Source organism: Nanorana parkeri, unplaced genomic scaffold (assembly GCF_000935625.1).
Source record: "Nanorana parkeri isolate BGI_ZX_2015 unplaced genomic scaffold, ASM93562v1 scaffold299, whole genome shotgun sequence".
NCBI lineage: Eukaryota > Metazoa > Chordata > Amphibia > Anura > Dicroglossidae > Nanorana > Nanorana parkeri.
The window spans coordinates 1230630-1236045 of record NW_017306567.1 but is presented as its reverse complement, the minus strand read 5'-3'; the positions used below and the strand labels follow the sequence as shown (position 1 = coordinate 1236045).

General features: G+C 43.5%; 1 protein-coding gene across 1 annotated transcript in view; it reads right to left on the bottom strand.

Moving 5' to 3' along the window:
* The window catches only part of LOC108788010 (catenin alpha-2-like), a gene marked incomplete at its 3' end in the record, with an annotated part of 1352655 nt that overhangs the window by 243219 nt on the left and 1104020 nt on the right, over window positions 1-5416 (bottom strand). The gene's annotated exons all lie outside the window — the stretch shown is intronic.

The window sequence follows — 5416 nt, the reverse complement described above, 5'->3', positions numbered from 1 at the left end:
GGGGGGGTTTGCTTGGGATTGCAGCAATAAGAGGAGAGCTTGGGCATAGAGGAGTCTTTTTTTAGTCACTGTTGGTGCCTTCATCACTGCTGCACATGGGCATCTGTATCTATCTGTATCTGTAACCTGTACAATCCATATCTCGACCTTCTATCTGTTAATTTGGCAACACAAGTCTGAATCACGACTCGGTGCAGTTCCTGTAGTCTTGGTCTAAGATGCCAGGAGGAGATGCAGTTGCAAAGGTTTTATTTTAAGTGTTTTCAATGGAGTTCTGGCAGAACGCAGAGGACGGCGAGCTATAGGAGATCAGTTCCTATAGAGAAGCAGCTATCTACAATGTATCAAATCCATCACAAGTGTATACGTTCAGAGCCCACATTTGCAGAGGGGTTTACAGTGCAATGTACATGTATTTCTATAGTTATTGCCAAGATTGGATTTATATCAGATATTAAAATGATCTCTAGGCAAGTGCTGGGGAACTACAAGTGTCAGCATGTTCTAATCACTTCATCCTTACAATGATAATGTCATCTCGTAGACTGCCAAGGCAATGTCTGCAAGAGATGTGGGACTTTAAGACTCAGCTTGCATTATTGGCCTTAGCTGTAAAATGATCACATTGGTCTATATCTATAGGCAGTGCTTAGAGTTCCAGGCTATAGCTGCTGTGGAACTGCATGTCCCAGCATGCCCAGGACTGTGCTTTCTTATCAGGCTCTTAAGAGTTATGCTGGGATTTGCACTTTCATTGCTGGCCCTGGTGAAATGATGTGCCTTGCCTGGCAGTTAGGGTCAGACTGGGGCGTGTAGTTCCTTCTCTAACAGCATGCTAAGACTTGTAGTTCCACCTATATCCCTGACACCAATACTTGTAGTTCCACTTCTAACCCAAATTATGGGATTTGTAGTTCCTTCTCTAACAATATGCTGGGATTTGTAGTTCCACCTCTATCCCTGACACTGAGACTTGTAGTTCCACCTCTAACACTAATGCTGGGACTTGTAGTTCCTTCTCTAACAATATGCTGGGATTTGTAGTTCCACCTCTATCCCTGACACTGAGACTTGTAGTTCCCCACCTATCCCTGACACTGAGACTTGTAGTTCCACCTCTAACACTAATGCTGGGACTTGTAGTTGCTTCTCTAACAATATGCTGATACTTGTAGTTCCCCTTCTATTCCTGACACTGAGACTTGTAGTTCCCCACCTATCCCTGACACTGAGACTTGTAGTTCCACCTCTAACACTAATGCTGGGACTTGTAGTTGCTTATCTAACACTAATGCTGGGACTTGTAGTTCCTTCTCTAACAATATGCTAATACTTGTAGTCCCACCTCTATCCCTGACACAGAGACTTGTAGTTCTACCTCTAACCCTAATGCTGGGATTTGTAGTTCCTTCTCTAACAATATGCTGAGATTTGTAGTTCCGCCTCTGTCCCTGACACTAAGACGTGTAGTTCCACATCTAACGCTCATGCTGGCACATGCAGATCCTTCTTCAACTATATGCTAAGACTTGTAGTTCCACCTCTATCCCCGACACTGGGACTTGTAGTCCCATTGCATGCAGGCTAATATTATGTCATTTAACCACTGCTTTTGTGACTGCTGGGGCCTAGCTGATATTTCTACAGCTGGTTCCTGTGACATGCTGGGATTGGAGGTTCCATATGGAGCTGGTAGGGTTTTGGTGGGACTTTCCACATCTGCCTGTGACTGCTAATAGTTGCCTGGGAATTGTGGTTCTTCTTCTAGCTGTCATGATTTGCTGAGACCTGTAGTTTCACTACACACTTGCTGGGACTTGCAGTTCCACTATTATAAAGCTTTTTGGGATTTGCAGGTCCACTCCAAAGCTTGCTGGGACTTACAGCTCCTGCACAAAGCTTGCTCTAACTTGTAGTTCCTCTGCAAAGCTTTCTAGCTATTGCAGTTCATCTAGAAAGCTTGCTGGGACTTGCACTTCCCCCCCAGAAAACTTGCTGGGACTTCTAGTTCCATTACAAAGCTTGCTGGGATTTGAAGTTCCTCTAGAAAGCTTGCTAAAATGGGCAGTTCCTCTAGAAAGCTTGCTGGGACTTGCAGTACCTCTAGAAAGCTTGCTGGGACTTACAGCTCCTCTACAAAGCTTGCTCTAACTTGTAGTTCCTCTGCAAAGCTTTCTAGCTATTGCAGTTCATCTAGAAAGCTTGCTGGGACTTGCACTTCCCCCCCAGAAAACTTGCTGGGACTTCTAGTTCCATTACAAAGCTTGCTGGGATTTGAAGTTCCTCTAGAAAGCTTGCTAAAATGGGCAGTTCCTCTAGAAAGCTTGCTGGGACTTGCAGTACCTCTAGAAAGCTTGCTGGGACTTACAGCTCCTCTACAAAGCTTGCTCTAACTTGTAGTTCCTCTGCAAAGCTTTCTAGGTATTGCAGTTCCACTACAAAGCTTGCTGAGACTTGCAGTTCTTTCAGAAAGCTTGCTGGAGCTTGCACTTCGTCTAGAAAGCTTGCTGGAGCTTGCACTTCATCTAGAAAGCTTGCTGGAGCTTGCACTTCATCTAGAAAGCTTGCTGGGATTTGCAGTTCCTTTAGAAAGCTTGCTAAAAAGTGCATTTCCTCTACGAAGCCTGCTGGGACTTGCAGTTCTTCTAGAACGCTTGCTGGGACTTGCAGTACCTCTGCAAAGCTGACTGGCACTTGCACTTCCTCTAGAAAGTTTGCTGGGGCTTGCAGCTCCAGTAGAAAGCTTGCAGGGACTTGCAGGTCCTCTACAAAGCTTGCTGGGACTTGCAGTTCCTCCAGAAAGATTGCTGGGATTCGCACTTCCTCTAGAAAGTTTGCTGGGACTTGCAGGTCCTCTACAAAGCTTGCTGGGACTTGCAGTTCCTCCGGAAAGATTGCTGGCACTTGTAGTTCCTTTACAAAGCTTGCTAAGGCCCCATTCACACCTGACCGTTTTGTAGCGCGTCCTACGCTCGATGAACGCTCTACAAAACGGTCAAAAAAATAATAGCATTGTAGTCAATGGTATCGTTCCCACCTGTCCGTATTTCCGCCCGTCCCGAACGCACTACAAAACGGCCCACGCATGAAAAGGTCCCGGAGCGTTTTTTTGCTGCGTATTGGTCCGTTTTGTAGGGCGTTTTCCATTTGTATACTGCCAAGTAGCCTTTGGAATCGCGCGACGGTCGCGCGACTTTTTTACCGAGAATCGCGGTAAAAAAACCGCGTGACGGTCGCGCGACAGACGCGCATATTACAATACGCATAGGTGTGAATGGGGGCTTAGTCATGTAGTTGCACAGCTGGCCAGCTTGGTAAGTGTCCCCCAGCCACATCAGAGGTGTGTGTCTCAGCTACATTGCTGATTGCTAAGCAAAAATACACCCTAGACAAAACCACCAGTGTGCCCCCACGCTGCAACCAACCTGCACATATATCCATGTATATTAGCTGGGGGGGTGTTGTGTTGGTTTGTCTCTCGGCTATAGATCGCCTTGTGAATCAAAGCCTTGCTTTTAATTTCTATGTTACTATGGCAACAGAATCAAGTTCAACTATAATATAAAATCAAGAGCTGATTGCTATAGGTGTACTTCCCACTCCCGAGTTGACAGGAGAAGAAGAAGACTTGCGTGTTTGTAGAATACAAATCAAGCAGAAATATCAGTCAGCTTGCCAAGGAAAGGGTTAAACCCCCTCCCCAAATCCTTTAAATGGGAGCCCTTGTGTTGGATCTGTTGCAGGCTCAGGCGACAGGCAGGGGAAGGGTTAACCAGTCACATGACTCCATTATAGTCTGGTGACCTGTGGCGGCGGAAGGGGTAATGTGTCCGGGATAAGTGGTCAGAATGGGTGGGGGGTGGGGGGGATCCTTCTAAACCATCCACATCATTTATTTCTCATTTGTTGTATCCGTGACGTCAAAGCGTTCCCTCTATCCGGGTCCAGTGTCACATCAGAGCCGTACACATCAATTCATTCCATCTATAGATAGATATGTATATTGTGCAATCATTCTATCTATATATGTATATTGTGCAATCATTCTATCTATATATGTATATTGTGCAATCATTCTATCTATATATGTATATTGTGCAATCATTCTATCTATATATGTATATTGAGCAATCATTCTATCTATATATGTATATTGTGCAATCATTCTATAGATAGATATGTATATTGAGCAATCATTCTATCTATAGAGAGATATTTATATTATATAATCATTCCATCTATAGATATATATTGTGCAATTATTATATCTATATATGTGTATTGTGCAATCATTCTATCTATAGATAGATATTTATATTGTGCAATCAATCATTGTATGGATGTCAAATAGTGATTTTCAGTACTCTGTTGTGTGGTAGAAGTTTTGTCTTATCTGTACTACACTGTATTATATAATTGCAAAGAGAGTTCACAGAATAACTTCTATTAGTTATTACATCCATACAGAGATCTATCTATCTATCTATCTATCTATCTATCTATCTATCTATCTATCTATCTATCTATCTATCTATCTATCTCTCTGCATCTAACTTTCTATCTTTACATACAGTATATCTATTTATTCATCCTAATCTATCCTAATCCAATTCTCTCTCTCTCTCTCTTTCTCTCTCTCTCTCTCTCTCTCTCTCTCTCTCTCTCTCTCTCTGTCTCTCTAATCTATTTATTTAATCTATCTATCTATCTATCTATCTATCTATCTATCTATCTATCTATCTATCTATCTATCTATCTATCTATCTATCTATGTAATCATTATGGGTTTCCATGCAGCGATTTTATCTACTTCCATGTTCCGTCCAGTCTTCCTCCTCCTATGCCTCAGGTCACTAATTTCAGTGTCCAGTACACAATTATAGAACTATGTGTGTACATGTCACTTCCTCCACTACCACATCCATAGTATACGGTCTCATCACCAGAGAAGAGGGATCAGATCTGGCCATGTATGGGTATAGCGGTATCAGGCCCATTGGACCATGCTGGGAGTTGTAGTTGTGTTCCCCGTGTAGTGATGTGGAGGGATAGCTGTGTCTGTTCTTCCTCGCTCGGTGTGGATTAGTAGGAGCGCAGTGCCATCTGCAGTGAACAAACCTCCTGTTTTTTTCTTTCCTCTGGTCGCCGTATTAAAGCAGAAATGAAATAATCGCGGAGAAGATTCTATGAGCTCCACAGCCAGGTCACTGATCCCCTTACCAGGCTCAGGGTGCGAATTCTCTGGCATAAAAAATAAATTGTGCTAAATAACAAGAGGGAAAATAAGATGATTTCAGGGGAATGAAGGCCGATGTGAATTGAAGGTCATCCGATTGGCCTCCGAATGACGCCGGGAGAATGTATCACAAACTTATTTCCCCATTACTTGAAGTCAATGGAGGGGGGGGGGGGGGGG